A 21,970-nucleotide genomic window follows, 5' to 3' on the forward strand; every position below is an offset into this window, starting at 1 on the left:
TCAAAGGATGTCTTTCTAATTTTTTAAAAACTACTATCAATAGATAATATTTATGAATAATTTACTGCATGCCAAGTACTGTTATGTAGTATATATGCACTATTAATTCTCAGGAAAATTTATGAAGTGGGTACTTGCATTGGCATTTTATAAATGAGAAAACAGGCTCAGAGAGTAACATGCCCAAGGTCACAAGACTGTAAGTGGTAAAGCAGTGGTTAAACTCTTCTGATTATAGAATCTGCCACACTGTTAAGACTCAGAGAGGAGGTAACTTGTTGCGTCCCACAGTGCTGTCAGGAGGCCATGACAGATCTGGATTCAGTTATTCTGACTCCTTTTCCAATTGCTGTTTCGTACTTTGCTGCTTCTAGGTCACAGACATGCCAGATGGTGGGTGATGCCCATCTATCTCCCTACACTGTACTTCCCTCCTACACACCAGAGCTGTGGCCAAGGGACCAGCTGGGGATGAAGCAGAACCTCTGGGCCTGTCCCTTACCAACATGCACATGAGCTCTCCTTCCCCCTAAGGACCTGACACGTGGACTAGTCCCTGAGCCGGACCCCTCCGTCGTGGGCCACGCTGTCCAGAACCAGCACTCAAAAGCAAGCCCTAACCACTCTAGGTATGTGGTTTTTACATCTTTAAATGGTTGAAGACAAACAGAACAATATTTTGCGACAATCTGGTGAAAACTATGTGAAATCCAAATGTCAGTGCCCATAAATAAAGTTCTGTTGGCACACAGCCATGCTCACTTGTTTACATAGTGTCTATGGCTGCTGTGTTACAACAGCAGAGCTGAGGAGCTGCAGCAGGAGCGCTATGGCCCATAAAGCTGAAAATATTCGCTTTCTGACCCTTCACAGAAAATGTGTGCTGACCCTTGTTTCCAGATAAAAGAAATCAAAGCCCAGTAATATAATCATTCACATCTGGTGATTTCCTTCTCAAGTAATTGATTTCATTCCTACTTATCAGGGGTTGGCGAGAATGAAGTGGACTGTGACTAAGCCTCAGGAAAGAAGAGAATTTGCAGGCCAGGCACAGGATGGGCCAGGGCTCAGGAGGCCTGGGTTCCTGTCCTGGCACCGCCCTCTACCCTGCAGGCTTCTTCTACTGGGGCTGTGAACTAGCATGCTCTGATATGCTATGCAATCAATGAATACATATTACACATTTAGTATGTGCCTTCTCAGACACTGCTTACACATATCTCTATCCGTCCATCCATCCATCCCACACACATACACACATATTTATATACACACTTGTGTATATATATACAATATATAAAACTTTCTGCTAGTGATAAGTGCTATAAGTAAAAATAAAGCATGCTAAAGAAGTGGTGATGGTGAGGTGTTTTAGATATGGGTGCCAGGAAGGGTCTCTCAGGTGAAATGAGCAGAAACCTATATGAAGCAGTGAAGAAAGAACTCATTCCAGGTAGCAGAAACAGCCAGTGCGAAGACCCTGAGATGGAAGTGTCCTGTGTGTTTAAGGACAGCAGTAAGGTCAAGATGGCCTGGAGGCAGAGCCTGAGAGGGTACTGGGTAGGAAATGGACCTGGCAGGCCATGGAGAGGGGGTCTGGAGAAGATCTTAGGCATAATAGGAACTTACTGTGTTCTGTGCCACAGCATGACCTGTTCTGATTCAAGATTAAATCTGTTGGGAGACTGGATCGAGGGACGGAGCTCAATGCCACAGGATCTCTTTTGAATTCTCAGGGTGAGATATTACGAGGTAAAGACTCCCCGGGAGCCCAGCAGACCCTGCAGCTCTCCAAGTTGAAAGGTTTGAAGAGGGTGAGGGCGCCATGGTGGTGAGCAGTCTGTCAGGGCACTGCAGGCTCGGGGGCTGCAGCAGGGCTTGGAGAGGGACAGGCTCAGGTCAGGCAGCAGGGTGGACTGAAAGTGGCCCTTTAGGCCTCGGCTCTTCCAGAAGTCTCCCCGAGGGCTCTCGGGTTGCAGTGGGGCCTTCTCCACACTCCACAGCCCCTGGAGCTTCCCTGTCATATCTGGCATGCTATGAGGATGTACCCATTTTCTCTGACTTTCCTTCTGTGGGCCGGGAGCTCCTTGCTGGCAAGGCCTGACTCACAAGCACTGAGTAGGTGGCTGGGAAAGGGTATTAATCAAAAGACTAAGTCAGAAGCTAGACCTGGAAGGACAGCCAGCAGCGGCTCAGGAGGGGAAATCAGTGAGGGCCCCGATGTCTAGTTTCTTGCACTGGCGTGGACACTGGCCTGGTTCTGCATTCCAGATCCTTCCCTCCATGGTCTGGACGACACACCTCAGACCCTGTATCACAGTGATACGTCCCACGTTCCTCACCATCCACACCCAAACACAACATGCTTCGAGCTCCTCCAAGGCCCTTCATCTCTGAACCCTGCCCTAACTCCAAAGGACACAGGGAAAGGAGGACATGCCCACTGAAGGGCTGCCCGCCAAGCATTTTGCAAGAAAAACCTTAGTCGTGTGAAGTGGCTATTTACTACTTTGTAAATGAAAACATGAAGTCAGAAAGGTGATCTGCCTCAAAGCACCAGTAAAGGGCAGAGCCAGTTTGTGTTCTTTTAACCCTCCCAGGCGTGGGCTATGCCCCCAACGGTTGCTGTATCCATCAGTGTCTGGGTCAAGAATCTAAAGCATCTACTGGCTCTTCTCCCTTATCTGCTACTAACCCGTAGTACAATGGCGTAGACATCTTTAACAACTTGTGACTTTACAGCCACACAATTGACTATAACGAAAAAGGCAATATAGCAAAAATGTGGAGAAACCGGAACTCTAACGCACTGCTGGTGGGAATGGACAATGGTGCAGCCACTTGGGAAAAACTTGGCAGGTCCCAAAAAACCAAACAGTGACTATACGATCCGGCAATTCCACTGCTTGGTATAGACCCAAGGAAATTAAAAACGTGGGGGGACTAGGAAGTGACTGCTAATGGGCATGGATTTTTTTCTTTTTTGAGGAGATAAAATATTTTGGAATTATTGTAATGACTGCCCAACTCTGTAAATACACTAAAAACCACTGAAACGTACACTTCAGAAGGATGCATTCTCTCAATAATCTGTTAATAAGAAAACAAACTTGTGGGCTGTCCTTCAAGCTCCAGGTTATCGTCCAGGCTAAGGACAGAAGTATCCCTTTCTAGAAGGCCCATCCCCAGCAGCCACTGGACCCAGAACGTAGCTTGCTCACTCGCAGATTAGGCAGAGGCCAGTCTTATCTCTTCCTCTAGCTCACACATTCCTAAGTCCTGACTCCATCCTCCTGCAGGAGTTTTATTTTTCCTGGGTTTCCCGGGTCTCCTAGGCAGAGCCCCTGAATTGTGGGCTCCACGGTAAACATTAACCCTCACCAGACTGGTAAGCTTCACCGAGGCTGTGCGATGCCAGGAGTCAGGGCTTAGCACTCAGCAGACCCCAGGTGAATACCAAACCTGTCTTTTTGGGAAAATCACCAAACCATTTGTTGAGTGCCTACTATGTGCTGGGCCCAATAATAGGTTCTCATTTAGCCTGCAACTTATCTGAAGGTAGCTATCACCACCCCCACTTTCGTTGAGGAAGTAGATGTTCAGCAAGGCTCAGCAACCCGTCCTGGCTGGCAAGTGGTGGGGGCTCTTCTCCCAGCCCACCCGCCACTCACCCAGCAGTCTTGAGTTCTCTGGGTTTCAGTTTTCTCATGCCTAGAGGAGCACACATCACACCTACTAGGCAGTATGGTGGTCACAAAAGCATCTGGCTTTTCATAAATTCCAGTCCTTGCTCCTCATGGAGTATGGCTTTCGTTGGCCCACAGAAAGAGAGATGGGCTATGTGCTCTTTTTCCCATTCCCAATCCAACCAGGATGGCCTGGCTTCATTGGATCCCTTGCTTTTTGGACATGGATGCTACCAACCGCAGGCCACTGAGCTGACCTCTGATGGAACCGACCTCTCTGCTGAGCTTTTCCAAAACTTGATCCTTACACCCTTGCTGCTTTGGTATGGAGACCCACCCGTTTTAGATCTTTGTTAAAACTCTCTCAAAGTAGAACTGCAGAACCACAGGACTAGGGGTTGAGGGAGCTTCTGGGATGTCTGGAGGGGAGGTCCACAATGTCTGCTTAGGCCCTGGATCCCCTGGAAGGACAGAACAGGCTTAGTTTGGATCCAGGATTCCCAGTCATGGCTGCATGATTTCAGAGAGCTTCTTCCACTTCTAAGTGCTGGTTTCTCAGGTGTAGAATGGGAAGGCCAGTCGAAGGCCACCAGGCAGCTTCCTCAAGCACAGGGACATGGAGGTGGCCAAGGATCCTTCTCTCACACCACCCACCGGCTGGGATAGGGGCTGCAGCATGGGCTGGCTTCCTCCTCCCAGACAGGGCACAAACAAAACACAAAACACTTTTTTAAATCACATATGGCTTCTTTGACCCCATCAAATAACTTTATTCACACAAACGTCCCTTAATTTACAAAGCCTCAGTCATTCATACACATTAGGGGGATCCACAGTGTTCAAGGAACTTAAATATAATGTATCATACCAACCCAAGTAAACCAAGTACAAAAAATATTCATATAAAGTTGTTCACACGTAGGTCCTAGATTACCAGCTTCTGTGCAAAAAAAGGAAATGAAGAAAAATAGATTTATTAACTAGTATTTGAAACTAACTTTGTGCCTGGCTTAAAACCTCCCTCACGCTCATGCCTGTCCCACACCAATGTTTCAGAAGTCACTGAAATGTACTGCCTGGCTCTGATGAAAAGAAGCCCCTGGCACAAAAGATTCCAGTGCCCCTGAAGAGGCTCCCTTCCTCCTGTGGCCTCCCCTAGAAAACCACCAGGATGGCCTCCTTGCTGATACCCTCTGCAACCTTAGGCAGGCGATGGCAGTGGACTCATTTCTCGGTGATGGCTGTAGATGCTAACACTGGCCAATTCTTTGCCACACCTAGTGGTTACCCTCTGAGGGCATTTCTCCAGACAGAAGCCCTCAAAGCCCAAGTAGGGCAGGATCAGAGACGCACCTGTGTTGTCTCGAAGGCTGTGCGACAGCCCTGTATGACAGGTTGGCAGAGCCAGTTATCTCTGGATTTCTGCCTCCAAAACCCAGTGGCCTAAAGACCTAAAAAATGTCAGCTTAGCTCTTCCAAGGTTGCCAGGACCGAGGAGATTCCCAGGAGCTATGTCCTACAGGCCTAGGAAGGAAAACCAGTAGAGGGGAGGGATAGTCTGATACCCACCTAGCGTAAGAGCCACCAGTGCCCCCAGATGTCGGGGGAAGGGGGGGCGCATGGGCAGGATGGAGAGTGGGAGCTGCACTTGGTGGGCAGGGCTGAAAGGAGCCATATGGATCCAGGGAAGGGCAGAAAGTTAGGGTCCCTCTTTGGGGGTGGCAGCCTGACTCCTGCTTTTCTAAGTTTCCAAAAGATACCCCAAGGCTAAATCCCAGACATCCATGTATTAAGATGTCTTCTAAGAAGGTAAAGAGCCAATGGCATAAAAAGAAAGAAAATTCCCACAATGCCAGCTCTTTTCCTTCTCTTAGAAAAGATTCAAGCAAACACAATCATCTTATTGCTCCAAACACTGGTTTTCTAGGCTAGAAGACAACTGATATGTTAAGGAGCTGAGATCCTAGAGGAAGGGAATGTGGAGGCGGGGAATGTGCAGGGCGAGGAGGCCGTGAGGAAGGTGGGGAGTGGTCCTAGCACCACAGGGTCAGGAGCAGAGGGAGCGGAGGGTGTTCGCCCATTTCTGCCCTCATTCGCTCTGGGGCCTCCCCCGGCAGTGCCACCAAGGAGGCCAGGCCCTGTCCAGAGTCAAATCTCCACCCAGTGCTGGGTGTGTTTGTCCTCTGGCAGTAAACAGGGTGTTTCTTAAGTAAACATTTAATATACTCCCTCAGAAAGGCAGCCATAGGGGCAAACTATGTCCAGGTGGGAGGAAAAAAGTTCTCATTCTCCTGACCCAATGCCTCTGGGATGAGATGAGGCTAAGGCCTGCAACCTTAGTCCCCAGTGCCCAGAGAGGGTTCAGATGGGGCCAGTCTCGAATGAACAGACTGAAGCATCCTCCTGGCTAGAGGTAAGAGGCAGAGTGTGCACCTGTCCAAAGCACAGTTTTTCTGTCCTGGGCTATAGCCGCAAGTGAGTGCCCTGGTGATGGTGGGGAGCTGCAGACCTGGCTCTAGCCCTCAGAAGGAGGATGTTGGGGGTGATCCCTCCCCAATGGCTCTCTGGGAATGAGAGCTGGTGAAAGAGCAAGTGACAGAGGACACAGACAGAGAGAAAGCAGCCACACACTTCCAGCTGAGCCAGGAGCCTGGTCAGGGGAGGACAATGGAATAAGGCACTACAATCTGTCCTGCTGATTCTTCTGATGGGAAACCCAAGCTCAGATCCCTAACAGCCAAGGTCAAGAGCCCCCTCCGATGGGCTATCCTTGCCACAGAGCCAAGGAGAATGAATGACTGCCATTTTAATGTTTGAAAACTCCTAGAACTTGGGCAGGTCCTACAAACTTGGTGGTGCTGAGATAATGCACCAGAGAGCTGCCGGCAGCCTGAGACCCAGTGAAGAGACAGGAGGGGGGACGCGACAGTGAGCAGAAGCCGATCCACACGGGGACAGTGGAGTGGCACTGAGACTACAGGTGCTACTCGGGGCTGAGCCACAGCCAGTTCTCACCATGGCAGAGCCCGCGTCTACTCAGGACTGAGTGCCTGAGGTGGGCAAGTGTTTGAGAAAGCAGGGGAGGGAGGAGGGGCAGGCACTTGAGGCTAAAGAGCTGGCCTGCATTTGCACTATGGAAAGAGGTCGTGCCACTAAGCAAGAATTGGCTGGGAGTCCTGGAAGGTAAGGGGGCATGGAGGCTGGTGACCCCTACCGGGCTGCCCACCTGTCACCTACAGGGGATACTCTGAGAGCAAGAAAAATAACAAAGGGGAAGCACAATGGCTCCAAGAACTTATTTAGTTGGAGCTACGAGACCTGGGTGGGGAAGAAAAAGCAAGTAAGGGGCTCTTTAGGCTGGAGCTCACTAGGGATGTTACAGCATGGGCTGCAGCCAGGGAGACGGGGGTGCTGGGTTTGGGGACTGTTTTTCCCATTTCTTCATGTACAGAGACAACTGCCCCCAAGGGAAGGCAGGGTGGAGGGCAGAGAAGGAACGTGCACTGCAATTAGGGGATGTCGCTATTCCCAACCTCTTGGCTACAACTCAGTGCACTCTGGAGACTGCCTGAGAAGTCAGAGACAGGAGACAGGCAGTCACAAAGGGTTTCAGCCCAGGAAGGGAAGGGCTTGGTTATTACCGTGGGATCCTGCTAACAGCAGCCAACCCTCCGTCCACAAGAAGGAAGAAAGCTTGGCGTTGAGGAGGTTGAAAGAAGGCTGAAAGAATGTGTGCAAACGTATTGCCGAGCCTGGCCTGATGCACCGCTCTCTCTCAAATTCTCAGGGCCAAAAGATTGCTGCTTAGCAAGTAAAAGCCCCTGCCTTGGTCACATAGAAACTGAAATGCCCTCCAACCCTCTCCCCTATCCATCCAATGCTGGTTAAGGTAAAACAAAAAACAAAAACGAACACAAAGGGATTCCCTTGCCCCTCCCCAGGGAACCTATACTATTTGGCCATAATGGGGTGAAAAGTCTTCGGAGTGGCCAGTCCCGTCCAGAGGGACAACACGGGGCCCCTTCTTGCAGTGGGAGAACAGATGGGTTCAGAGAAGCAGCCCAGGGGCAGGGAGACTTCCCTAGGGAAGTGCGAGAGGGTTACTAGAGAGTGCAAGCATGGCTGTGACAGACAGGCAGTGGTGGCAGTGGAAGCATCATGGCTGGGGAAGCCTGAAGGTGGTGAGCCAACAAATGGGCCCCTGATGCTGCAGCGGGTCTACCCAGTCCCACACCTCCTGCTCTGGGCAGGTCCGCTATTTTCCTATCAGATACGTCTATGCTGAGGACAGGCACCTAACAGTCTCTGTGGGTGAGGGGAATGGCGCTTGATATGACACCATGGACTACAGCATACAGGGCACGCCCTGCACTGTGAGGACACCACAATGGCAGCCAGTTCAGGACACCCTGTTATGACAAAGTCGCAACCAGATCTTATGGCCTCAGGCCGTCTCTGTGACACGTGGGCACTACGGGACACATCTGGGAAGATGACGATCCAGGAGGCAGTTAGGTGAGGGGTGCTGACCTCACAGCAGTGACAGATGCCTGCTGAAGACCCAGCTGTGTCCCAGAGTTTGGCACAACAGTTTTTCCCAACAGAAAGGCAGGTATACAGAGTGGCGGGATGGCTGCTTGACCACCAGCAAGTGCAAGACGGTCACTCTCCACCCTTCCCTCCCAGTTCCCTGCAATACAGGGTGGAAGAGGAATGGATTCCCACTGCTGTAAGTCCTGGTGTGGCCTGGGGCTCCCAATAGCTTAAAGAGAACAAAGCCCAGAGTTGAGACCTTTTTAATTCTGGCCAAACCCTGGTCTTCCTCTTCCAGGTAGTTCTTCGCTTTTGATTATCTCTCAGGCCCAAGGGCTAGCCAGGGCCAGCCCACCAAGGAGTCCAGGAGTTCCTGCATCTGGTAGGGAGGTGTGGCCCAGAGGCCTCCTTATGTCCTCATGCCCCGTTCCAGGAGAAATCCCCAGATTCCCTATGGGGAGGCAGGCCTTCTCTGGGGGAAGTGAGGTGTCATAAATAGAACTGAGAGAAATATAAAGAAGGAAGACAGAGGGAAAGTGAAGGACAAAACTGAAAATAGCTCCCTAACCCCTTATACAAATTAAAAGTGAAATTTATGCATATGCCTTGTCCATATTGAATTTCTTCAAAGAAATTGGTGCCTGTCCACACCACAGCATTGCTTCCTGTTCTTCTGAAGTCTCAATGGTTTAAATTAAAAAGAAAAGACCAAAAACAAAAAAAAAAAAAAGAAGAAGAAGAAAAATTAAGCAAAGCTAAAAGGAAGGGGTGAACCCAAACAAAAGCTTCACATTGCCGGAGATCCAGCTGTCAGGAGAGCGCCAGCCGGCCAAGCCACCACCTGCACCCTCTGCCGTCCTCTGTAGGAGACGCGGTGAGACTGTGGGTCCCGAGGGATCGACCTGGAAGACAGAAGGCATGTAAGGAAGGAGTAGACAGACATTGGTCAGCAGGCCTGGGCACCAGCTCCCAACCCAGAGGAACGCTGAAGCTGTGTGTGCTGGGGATTGTGGGGGAGCACTCTAAATAGATGGGGTAAATCTAGTCTCAACCTCCCAGGTCTAGACACACATGCTTATTTTTCAGATAGGGAAATTGAGGCTCAGGCTAAGTAACTTACGCAAGGTCACAATAACTAAGGGGCAGACACTGGCTGGGAACCCAAGCATGCTGATTCCAGCTGCCAAACCGATTACGAATCCAAGACTTCCCCGTATTATCAGGAGAAGATACAGCAGGGCCCACTCTGGATTTTCTGTCCCCATGGACCTTGCCAACATTGGTTCCACCCACACTTTCTTCCCCACTCTCTGGGGCTAGCTGTGCTGTTTGTTATAAATGCCACAGCAACCCTCTCTAGGTTTAGATATCTTATTTTAAAGAGAAGAATGAAGCTCAGGCCTCTGAGAACCCGAACCAGGCTACCTGCTATAGTCTTAAGAAAGGCCGGAGTCCCATAGCCAGGAGCTATGGGCCTGCACTGTCTGCTGCCATGCACTGTGGGGGAATTTAAGTTCTCTGTTCCCTGGTCTCATCACCTACATCTGCGTCACAGACTATTATGAAGATTAGATGAACATTAAATGAACGTAAAACCGAGAAGAGGGCCTGATCCTATTAGTATTCGCTATTATTTGAAAACTGCCTTAGTGCCAGTCCTCAGGAATAAGACAAGCCTGCCCTTCAGGGGCTTATTCTACTGGAGGCCTAGAATTCAAGGGCCCACAGAGATTAGTCTTGGGCAGCCCCCGCTCTGAGCTATCGGATCATTGCTAAGTATAGTGCTGTCCTGGGCAGGGCGGGCCATCTAGGGCAACAGTGCTCCAGTCTCATTACACATAGAATCATCGAGACTTTTGGAGACAGGGTCTTGCTCTGTCATCCAGGCTGGAGCGCAGTGCCTTGATCACAGCTCACTGCAGCCTAGAACTCCTGTGCTCAAGTGATCCTCCTACCTCAGCCTCCTGAGTAGCCGTGACTACAGAGCACACGCCACCATGCCAGGCTAATTTTTGTATTTTTAGTAGAGACGGTTTTTGCCATGTTGTCCAGGCTGGTTTTGAACTCCTGGGCTCAAGTGATCTGCCCACCTTGGCCCATCTAAGGAGTTTCTAAAGTGCCTGTTCTCAGCCTGAATGACCAAAGCAAACAAGTCTTTCACTGTGTGTGAGCAATCCCCTAGCAGCTTCCTTTCTTTGTGAGGCAGAGCCAGCACTGTGGCTGCCATGACTTGCCACCTGTGCAGTCTGACAACACCAGCTCACTGTCCTCAGCTCCTGGCGAGGGACCTGGGTAGTCCTCCCAAGAAGCAGCAGGATAGGACAGTACTGGATAATGTACTTCCTGTTGGCCTCAGTTTCTTCCTCTGAACACTGGGGGCTCTTTGTTGAGGTCTGAGTGGGATGACTATCAGGTTCTTGGCCCATAGCAGGTACAAGCATACTCAATGAGTCCTCCCCTTCCTAGCCAACTGTCCCCAGCCAGAGACTATAAACGTGTTAAATCTCAACAGGCCGTGGTTCTCAGCCATGCAACCACCAAAAGTGCTTCTGGCTGGTGAGGGTACCACGAGAAGGGTCCTCCCCACACTGCTGGAGGAGGGGAAAAAGCTACTGGAGGGCAGTCTGGTGCTATTTTTAGGGCTTCAAAGGTGTTTAGATTGGTGGCTCCCCTAAAATTCTACTCTTGAAAGTCAAGTTTAACAGATAAACCTAAATATGAAAAGAACTTTATGGATAAAGAAGTTCACTGAAGTATTATTTAAATTATAAGGCACCAACTCACAAGTCCAAAAATAAGGATTAAGTAAGCAAATGATCCTTCAACTTACTGATTTACTACAGAGAAAATGAGATTGTTGCATGGCGTTTTGAAGATGATGGCAAAACCACTTCCCTTGGGTAGGTGGAAGAGAGTAGGGTACAAAATTGTGTAGCACACAACATGACCATAACTATGAAAAACATAAACACTCCAGTGTAGGAACATCTGACAAGAAATACAACAAAATGTTGCACTTGTTGCGACCAGATTTTCTTCTTCCCCTACTTCTGATTTTTATTATTCAACACACACCAATGTCACATTTTACTTTTTAACAGGAAAAATAGGGTACTTTAATGAACAAGAAAAGCTGGCAGCTCCAACAGAGAGGTCCAGACGTGGGGTCTTGTCTGGGCTCTTCCATGCCCAGCGGACAAGGGAGAGCTTCTACACTGCCAAACGGGAGGTTAGACTGTGCGATTCCCTGCTCTACTGCCCAGGGAGCGGGTGACCCAGAGTCTATTTGGAAGGAAGTGGGTGTGGCTCATCTGGAAAGAAAATACAGGATCTCTCAGGCCCAGCCTTTTACTCTGCTGCTTCTGTTCCTCAGCCTGTTAATTCCTCTCAAAAAAATCCACTTGTAGGTCTTGTATCCCAGTTTTTGACATGGAAAAAGAAAATCATCATAAACATATTCCCTGATGATTCAGCAGCCATCTCAAACTCTAGCTCTATTTAGCATGCCTACTGCTTTCTCTGTGCTTTCCGTAGACACAGCAGATCAACCCGAAGATGGGGGAAGAGGGTATTTAGGGTGGGCCCTCACCATCGAGGCATTAAGACCTTGTGAAATATGATGAGAAATTATACGGTCACATGTGATGTGCTAAAATAATCTTTGGGACCAGTTATGACTTTTCCAGCATTCTTTTCTTTCCTCCCTGCTAGGGCCCTAGCTGAGGACAATCTCCTGAAAAGGATGCCGATCAGCAGGAAGGTAGCACATGGCAGCTGAAAAGCAGTGTTGGCAAGGAGGCAGGTTCAGAAGCCAGAGGTTCCTTTCTACATAAAAAACAAGCAGAACACAGTGTGATGACTACAGAAGGTCAGACCAACAGCACAGCACTCTGCAAGAACTCCTGAGACACCAGCTTGTAATGACCACTGTAATCACTGGGTCCTATGCCAGGAAGTGAGGCTGACATTTCCCAAAGGCTCCTCCACCCTCCCTCTAGCTCTGGCACTGGCTCCGGCCCTCCTGTTGGAAGCCTCAGAACAGCCCACAGGTCTGAGTCTCGTTCTCTCTTGTGGACACAAAGAAGGAAAATAAGAGAGCTTTCCATTGCAGAGAGAATCTTGGCTGATGGTTCTTTTCCCATCTGCCATCAGAGAAGGAGCACTTTTCCCAGGGAGCCAACAGCACAGTAAGCTCACCGAAGGTAGCTTTCTGCAGCTATGAACAGGAATAGCTCAGACCACACGGTTCTGGGTTTGAGCAGCAGACCTATAAAGGGTATAGGTGCCAGCCCCAGTGGATCCCGGGGGAGGCCTTAGGCTTGTGGCACTTCATCCTAGCAAATGCCACATCTCAGCTCTCTGATCGCTCAGGCTGTGCCTGCCTGGCTACCAGCTTCAACTGGGGTTTTTCTCATCCCTCTCTGTAGAATCCCTACCTCTGACCAGAGCCCACTCCCTGGGGGTAAAAATCACACGTGCTAAGCATAATGAAAAGAGGTGTTGTGATGAACCTGCAACTGACATCTGTTGTGCACTCCCATGATTACTGTGAGGATGGATTTGGCCAGTTTTTACAAGAAAATAGGCCCAGAGAGATGGAGCAACTTGCCTCACACCAGAGTTGCTGAGCAGAGTAGAACCAGCACTCAATCCCAAGTTTTCCAGCTTCACTACCCAAAGTCTCTGCACTATGACAGTCTTCATTCAGTGCTTTCAAAGCTGGCTCAGCAACGGTTCCGATAGCTTGCATCTGAGATGATCTTGTGGGTGGCAGGTGTCAAATGATCTGGGAAAATCTGCTATGAATCCTTACCTTTCTCATTTCAGCTCTTGGACCAAGTTCTCTAGTGCATCCCACCTTCGTATTTCTCTATAACTGGCATAACAGCAACCACTTATGGAGCAGTTTGTATGTGCCAGGTAAGTTCTTTGTAGGTAACAACCTAGTAAAGCAGCACTGCTTTCCAATCACTGTTAAAGGATCAAGTCTTTTACATCCATTGCCTTACTTCACCCCAGCAACCCTAAGAGGTAGGGGTACTGTCCCCCTAGTCTTAGAGATGAGAAAACTGAAGCTCAGAGAGTACAGCCCCATAGCCAGTAAATGATAGAGAAAAGGGTTTAATTCAGGGCAGTCTCATTCCAAAGCCCCTGCTTTTGACATGTAACTATGTAATGTAAAATCCCTTCCTATAGAAGACAAAAAGAGCTTAAGTGGAGTTTAAAACCTATCTAATCCCTTCATTTATAAATAGACTCACTCAGAAAAGGCTCATGGAAGGCTTACGTGCCTGTGCACAGGTCTAGTGCTTGGGGGACAGAGGGGGACATGGTGCCAACTAGGCAGTGAACAGTCTTCCAGTCAGGCGTCTGGTCTGTTTAAGGAGACTGAGAAACTGAAGGGCTCTCATTAAGGCCAACAGCAGCTTGGAGAACAGAAGCCTGGGAGATCTGAGGGGAACATGCACAGGAGGGTGGGGCTGAGGACAAGGATGGCTCACGTGTTCACCTCCTTTCCCTACTCCTCAGCCTGCAGGCACAGAATACCTTGGTGATTATCCCTTACTCTAAAAGGATGGCCTTCCTACTTTGTTGATATCAAAATGTCATTACCTTTTTCTTTCTTTTCTAAGAGACAGGGTCTCGCTCTGTCACCCAAGCTGGAGTACACTGGCACAATCATAGTTCACTGCAGCATTAAATTCCTGGGCTCAAGCAACCCTCCTGCCTCAGCCTCCTGAGCAGCTGGGATTACAGGCACATGCCACTACACCTAGCTACATTTTATTTTTTTTTTAAAACGGAGTCTAGCTGTCACCCAGGCTGGAGTGCAGTGGCGTGATCTCTGCTCACTGCAACCTATGCCTCCTAGGTTCAAGTGATTCTCCTGCCTCAGCCTCTTGAGTAGCTGGGAGATAGGGTTCTCGCTACGTAGCCAAGGCTGGTCTTGAACTCCTGGCTTCGTTCATGCAATCCTCCTGCCTTGGCCTACCAAAGTGCTGGGATTATTATAGGCATGAGCCACCATGCCCGGCCTAAACATAATTTCTTTGATGGAATGATGTGAAAGTAAGTAGGAATGGTTTTAAAGATTGCTTCCCTCCCAGACCTGCCTCCCCAGCTTTTAAAATTGCACTGTCTTAGGAAATGTGGAAGTCTGGTAACCACGAGGTTTGTCCTCACTTCAGTGCTCTCTTAAGGAAGAGCACAGGCTCTATGGCAGACAGTCCTGGTTCAAATACAAGCTCTACCAATTACTATTTCCATGATCTGAGTCTCCTTCTCCTAAACTAGAAAATGTGCATGGAACTCTTTTCCCTTCGGGGGCCTGCTGTGAAGAGTGAAGAATTCAAGTAAATTGCCAGTCATGGTACCTGACACAGGATGGGGCACTCAGTAAGATCGATCTTGCTGTCATTCATGTCATTCATTTTGGTTGTTTAGGGTATCACAGACTGAGACTTCAAACCCAAAGCCCAGTTTCCTCTTTCTATCCTGCATCTCAGATCTGGTTAATAGAAAACAAAGTCATCTCATTGGCACACTCATAGACTAAGGCACAGTATAAACTCAAAGTGGGGTATTACTGGGTGGGGAGCCAAGAGTTCACTCTTACTTAAATTCACCCACAGTCCTGTGCAGTGGTATTATCACTGTAGCTAATGACACCTATGACATGCTAGCAGTTGTGCAAGATTATGCAACACCTCGTTTGTCCAAAGGACCATGTAAGAATTATCCTTATTTTACAGATGAGCAAACTGAGGCTCAGGTTATTAATCTTCAGCATACCATGCTGTGGAGCAAGGAGGCTCACAGGAGCACAGAGGAAAAGTCATCTGTCAGGGTCACAGAGGGCAGTCCTCCTCTTCTCTAAGCAGGGTTAGCTTCCAAATGAGTCATTCTTTACTTTTTAATACACCAAAGCATCTGGCTTTTCACACTTAGACATTAACATGCCAGCCCCGGAGGGTTTGGTTGCCCCGGCACGAATGTCTCTTCCCATCAGTCAGAGGCAGCGAGGCCAGGGAGTCACGCTTTCTGATGCATCATTCCTCTAAGGTTGAGCTCCCAACTATGGTGCCTAAAGTAGGGCAAAAACAGGAATGCCTGTGCTGTGAACATGGCTGTTGTCAGGGTCGAAAGATGGGAATACAGACAAATGGATAACACCGTTTTCAGTCTTCCAGTATACAGAAGGGGCACGATGTTAGGAAAAAGAAGAGAAAGAGGGCAGAGATCAATATATACAACAGAAGCTTTGCAGTGCTCCATGACAACCCAGAAGACCACAGGTCCACGCCTTATGATATCTGAGCCCTGACTAGGAAACCAAATCAAGGCAGCTCCCCCATAGGTAGATATCCAGGAGCAGACCCCAAATGCAGGGAAGTGTGGCTCGGAGGTGGTGTTCTCTCAAGCCATCGGCTTTGGAGTAGGAAAATCCAAAATTTACAGCCCAGCTCTGATCTTCACCAAGTCAGGATTCCCTGAGCCTCAGTTTGCTCAGCCTAAAATGAGGAAATGTCTTCTCTGCTGGGTACGAAGACCAGTAATAGTATGCACAGCAGGCAGAGTGAGATGCACAGGGGGTACCTTAATAAGCTACGACAGTGGCTGCAAATCACATCCAAAAAACACAAAACCAAACCCTCTTGCTGGGGCAAAAATTCCAGTCAAGATGCCTTGGCCTCAAGTTGATCTTCTCTTGAGGTGACAGCCTCCCTCCTGCTTTGGGTCTTCAGCTCCTGCTGGTCTAGCTACCCCAACTCCCACCCCTATCTGTCAGTCAGATCGCACTCACCCTTTGGGTTCCCCTCCACACGGCTTCCCCAGGAAACTCTCCGAGAGGGCCCAGTCTCTACGGGGACTCTTCTGTCCCCCTGCCTAGTGAACAGGCATGGATGTCCTCAGACTCCACTAGCCATGTCATGTGCTCCACCTTACCATCTTAGACCCTGAGCTTCCTGCAGGACATGGAGAGTCTGCTGCTTCTCTTAAGCCTCTCAGGTGACCAAGCAGCAATGTTGGGTTTTTAGGAAGAGCTCAAATACCAGGTGATTGCTAGAAACTGGGAATTAGCACACAGCAATAAAACTTCACAGAATCATTCATTCTATGATAGAGTTTTAACATAAACACATGGTTATAAAAAAATCTCTGCCTTTGGTTGAGTTCCTGCGTCACTGCCAAGTGCTCTGCACATGTTCCCACTGAAAATCCCGGCAAGCCAGGTGCAGACAGTGATGCTCAGAGAGCTGGACCACTTCTCCAAACTCAAGCAGCTGGTAAGGGACAGAGCTGGGACTGTGTCCAAGTCGGAAACCCATGCTATTTTTCTACCATGCTACAGGGTGCTGTTCCCCTCTTTCACACCTTCAGAGCTGGGTGGGAGAAATGAGGCATGCATGGATTATAGATTTTCCTGATATTACAGAGCCTATCAGTTACACAACCAGGGGCTCCTGTTGACTTCTGAACAGGGGCCATCTTTCAAGGGGAAGAAGATGGCCAACTTCAGCAAATACATCTGTTTTACGTGAAGGGGGTCCTTGAGATCCAAGTGTGGCTATTTGGAGCAGGCCTGACCTCAGAATGTGTCCCCCAAGTCCAAGTTAGTTACAGTAAAAGGTTAATGAGAAGAACAGACTTAGGACTGGAACACTGTGGTTTAGTCTGAAACTGTGGACTTCCCAAGATTTCTTTTCTTTTTTTTTTTTTGAGATAGGGCCTTGCTTTGTCACCCAGGCTGGAGTGCAAAGGCATGATCCTGGCTCACTACAGCCTTGAGTTCCCTGGCTTAAGTGATCCTCCCACCTCAGTCTTCTGAGTAGGGACCACAGGTGCATGCCACCATGCCCAGCTAATTAGTCTTGCTCTGTCACCCAAGCTGGAGTGCAGAGGTGCAATCTCAGCTGACTGCAATCTCCACTTCCTAGATCCAAGTGATTCTCGTGAGTAGCTGGGACTATAGGCACACAACACCACAGCCGGCTAATCTTTTTTTTTAAGACAGAGTCTCACTCTGTTGCCCAGGCTGGAGTGCAATGACACGCTCTTGGCTAACTGCAACCTCCACCTCACAGGTTCAAGTGATTCACCTGCCTCAGCCTCGTGAATAGCTGGAATTACAGGCGTGTACCACGACACCCAGTTAATTTTTGTATTTTTAGTAGAGATGGGGTTTTACCATGTTGGCCAGGCTAGTCTTGAACTCCTTACCTCGGTGATTTGCCCACCTCGGCCTCCCAAAGTGCTGGGATTACAGGCGTGAGCCACTGCACTTGGCCCCAGGCATTTTTTTTCTGGTAGAATAACACATCATTCAGAGTCTGAGAAAGGCACATGGCACAAAGAATACTGAGAACCAAGAGGACCTTTGTAGGTGCCTTATTTATTAAGGCAAAAACTAACCGGACAGCAGCACAGGAGTACTCTAAGCAGGGCGCCCCCAGCACAGGTGAGCAGTACAACTTGTGTGGCTGGGGCTGAGGGAAATTAGGCCAGAGTGTTTAGGGGGAGGCAGACTTCAGCCCAACGTACCAGAGCCCTTTCTAACAGGGCAACGGTGAGGGCCCCCTCCTCCTTGAAAGTTTCAAGCAGAACCTGATACCTTCCCTTTGTCTTTTTTTTTTTTTTTTTGAGATGGAGTCTCGCTCTGTCGCCTGGCTGGAGTGCAGTGTCACCATCTCCACTCACTGCAACCTCTGCCTCCTGGCTTCAAGCGATTCTCCTGCCTCAGCCTTCTCAAATAGCTGGGGTTACTGGCGCACGCTACTGTGCCTGGCCTGAGACTCCCCTTTAAAGTGGATGAATGTTATCAAGAGGAGACAGGCTCTATGCTGCGTCCCTGAAGTTCAATCCACGTCCCACTTATACAAGGAAGACACACACACTCTCACAGCAACAAGTGGCAGGATATGATTTACTGAGGCAAAGGGTCTGAGCAAAGCTTAAAGCCGAGACAGCAGGCTGCTGCAAAGAGATGTCAGCTGTAACTCAAGTGTGCCAGACCGTCAGTCAGGGCAGTGGAGCAAGCAGTTAGCGTGAAAGCTCTTAGACATGAAAACTTGCTTAATATTGTTTTAAACGATTTGATTCCTTGGAGTACACTGCCAAAAGTGCTAGTACTAAAAAGTTTGCCAAATGCACACAAAGATACAGTAGGCAAGACTGCAGATTCTGAGATGTGGAGGTCTCCGTGGTGACCAGAAGGCAGGGCTGCACATTGACTGAGTCATCTTGTCTGCGTCTGAGAATCCAGGCTCAGTTAAACTATGTCTTTCTGGCCTTGGGAAATCAAGAGGCAATAGGGCACTGCGTTGGTAGCTCCCCTAAGCACTTTAGCTAATACACAGGCACTGGGTGGAACTCAACACCAAGGGGAACTATTTGTCTCTAGAAACAGCCCGGGCAATTAGCAGTTAGCTACATGGATACCCTAATTCCTTTCCTGAACTTATCAAGTGTGGGGTTGAGAATAAAATCTGCCAACTGCCTCAATTGGTCCCCAGAGAGACAGGTTCAGCTGTGGCTGCTGTGATTAGCAAAGAAAGAGCCTAGGAAAAGGCTGAGGTCCTCAGGGCCCTTGCCAGGAGGAAGATGCTAAGGTGCTGTTACTAGCTAAAGGGGAGAGGTCACTCTTCCATATGGGGACAAAACAATTTGTGGTTATAAAAAGAAAGTTTCCAACAAGGTCATACCCACAGAGAGGTCCATATGGACTTTTGGTTACAATGAGTTAAAGCCCACTAAGCCAAGGGGAACTCACTGGAGGCACTTGCTAAGGGGCTTGGAGATCTCTTTGGGGGAAAGAATGCTATCACAAATTGTTAGTGAGAACCAAAGTGAAACGTATGATTAACCTACAAGGATTTGGCAAAAACAAAACAGCAGGAGGAGGGCAATACGCAGAGCCACCATTGACTGAACTCTCATTAGGAGCTAGGAACTGCGCTGGACAGCCTACAGCGAGCAACACTTACTGTGCTGACCAGATGAGGAAATGGGGGCCCAGGGAAGGTAGATCACTTGCCCAAAGCCACCCAGCTAGTAAGTAGGAGAGCTGCAGTTTAAACCTTGATTGACCAGTCCAACAGGTTCAACAGCCAGTCTCTTGATGTCCTGACAACATGGAAGCACAGGTTCCTCACCATCCTCTTCAGATGTTGCCCTTTCTGCCTTCCCATGCTCTGGAAGGTGCCTGCGCAGTCTCACACTTTCTGGAGACATGCATTGCCAGTGCGGCATCTCGTCGTCCTCCCCTGGGGGACTGACAGTTCTCCCCTCATTGTTACTGACTCACCTGCCTAAAATACAGCCTTCTCACCACCACCCACTCTCCCTCGCCTTTTTTTGTAGGATGAAGTTCCTCCTCAGGCTGGCATTCAAGGCTCTTTGGCAACCTAGCCCTATTTAGCTTTCTACTCTGGCCTGTGTGTGAACCCACCCAGGGATACGTACTCTTCACAAATTCCTGTGTTCTGTCTTTGGATGTGCTATGTCCCCTGCTTAAAATATCCTCGTCTGTTCTCCTTTCCTCAAGGTCCATCTTAAGTTATGTGTCCTCTACTTTGCCATCACTTACTTCTTCAGCAAAAGCCAGCTCCCCCCTCTGAGCTCCTGGTGGCCCTGAGACAGGGCGGTGCCACATGGACTTGCTCCGATGACCTCCCTGGGGTAGCTTGACGGAAAAGAGCATGAGCACTGGAGCTCTGGCTCTTGAGATGGCACGAGTTAGCCATGTGGCCAGTGCAAATCACTTCCTTTCTCTGGAGTGAGAGTTGGGGGAAAAACAATACCCAGGACACAGATGAGGATTTCACAACATAAAAAAGAGTGGGGAGTGCCGACACTGAGCCTGCACAGGCCAAGGCTAATGTGTGAGTTTTAGTTTTTAAGCAAAAAAGTTTAAAAAGTAAAAAAATAGTAATTTTTTAAAACAGGAGAAAGCTTATAGAATAAGGTTATAAAGAAAAAAGGGCCAGCCATGCTGGCTCAGGCTTGTAAGCCCAGCACTTTGGGAGGTTGAGGCACGAGGATAGCTTGAGCCCGAAAGGTCAAGGCTGCAGAGAGCCAAGATCGTGCCACTGTGCCACTGTACTCCAGCCTGGGTGACAGAGTGCAACCCTGTCTCTTGTTTGTGTTTTAAGCTAAATGTTAATGAATCAAGAAGTTAAAAAAATTTTTAAGTTTAGAAAGCAAAAAAGTTACAGTAAGCTAAGGTTAATCCATTTTTTAAAAAAGAAATTCTACAGTGGTGTACAGTAATGTCTTAGGCCTTCACATTGATTCACTAGTCACTCACTGACTCACCCAGAGCAACTTCTAGTCCTGCAAGCTCTATTCATAGTAAGTGCCCTATACAGGTATACCATTTTTAATACAAAGAAAAAAACCACAAACTTTAATTTTGTAGAGATGGGGGTCTCCCTATGTGGCGCAGGCTGGTCTCAAACTTCTGGGCTCAACTGATCTTCCTGTCTCAGCCTCCTATAGTGCTGGGAATATGGTATAAGCTAACAAGCCCAGCCATTTTTTTCTCTTTTATGCCATATGTTTTACTGTACCTTTTCTATGTTTACATGTTTAGATACACAAACACCATTGTGTTACAACTGCCTATAGTATTCAATACTACAACATGCTATGAGGTTTGCAGCCTAGGAGCAATAGGCTCTATCTACCATATTTATCTTAGGTGTGTAGGAGGCTATACCATCTAGGATTGTGTAAGAACACTCCATGATGTGTGCACAAAGACGAAATCATTTCACAATGGATTTCTCAGAATATATCCCTGCCATTAAGTGACACATGACTACATAGTGAATGCAGGATGATCAGCAAGCTCCTAATTCTCAGTAACCATTTGCTGAATTTGTGTAAAGACCAAGGGTCCCCAGATTCCAGGGAAAAGGGTCTGGTGAACAGGCAGATGGGGCAGCCTCTACCCATGCCCTATATTGTCATTCAAACTACGGTTGTACTAGGATGGCCAAGGGAGTGACTCCGAAGCCCCTTCCCCACTGGCTGAATGGTCAGATGAGGCTGGAGGGCCACCCCTCTGCTCTTGGTGCTTGCACTTAGAAAGCCGAGGAATACTGAAACCAGGGACTACAGACCTTCTTCCCCCGCCCCCTTCCCCTGTATGCCTTTCCCTAACCCGAAATAGAAAGTATTTCCCAATTTACAAATTAAAGTGGTTCTCAAAATCAATTTTACAGCCAGCAATCATGACTCTGATGTTATATAACTAGTAAAAATAAATAAATAAAGAGAGTGAGATGCCCACACTGGAGAGCTGCCCCGTGACAGGATCACCAGGCTGCCCATGTGACAGGACCCCGCACAGGTTTTCAGCTCTAAAAAGCAAAACAGTACAAAAACAACGAAACGCCATGTTCTTGAGACGCAATTATGGCAGAGTGCAGATGCAAATAAGGACAGAAGAGCAACACATCATCACCTAATGAGAAGCTGATTACCAAGAAAAGAACAAAATGCAGCAAGACTCAGCCATGAGTCCAAGAGGCCACTCTGTGCCTGTGAAGGTGCTCTTTGTTCAGCACCAAAACAGATCCAACAGTTCTTTGAGAAGACCCAGATAAAAGATAAACAGGTTTGCACCAAAATCTCGCAAAAAAAAAAAAAAAAAAGAAACAGGTGCCACTTACCACAAACACCCATGCAGAAGACAGAATACAGTCTTCTGTCCGTACACCCAAGACACATTTACTCATCTCTCTACC

At 48.5% G+C, this 21,970-nt stretch overlaps 1 protein-coding gene across 1 annotated transcript in view; it reads right to left on the reverse strand.

Moving 5' to 3' along the window:
* Positions 1-4,428: 4,428 nt before the first annotated feature.
* STK35 (serine/threonine kinase 35) overlaps positions 4,429-21,970 on the reverse strand; it is a 45,651-nt gene continuing 28,109 nt past the window's right edge. Inside the window, exon 4 of the mRNA XM_012455305.3 lies at positions 4,429-9,121. The gene's annotated coding sequence lies outside the window, so the exon portion shown is untranslated. The remainder of the gene's footprint in view (positions 9,122-21,970) is intronic.

This window comes from Aotus nancymaae, unplaced genomic scaffold (assembly GCF_030222135.1).
Source record: "Aotus nancymaae isolate 86718 unplaced genomic scaffold, 86718_ANA_hifiasm-v0.15.2.pri h1tg000029l, whole genome shotgun sequence".
In the NCBI taxonomy this organism is placed as follows: domain Eukaryota; kingdom Metazoa; phylum Chordata; class Mammalia; order Primates; family Aotidae; genus Aotus; species Aotus nancymaae.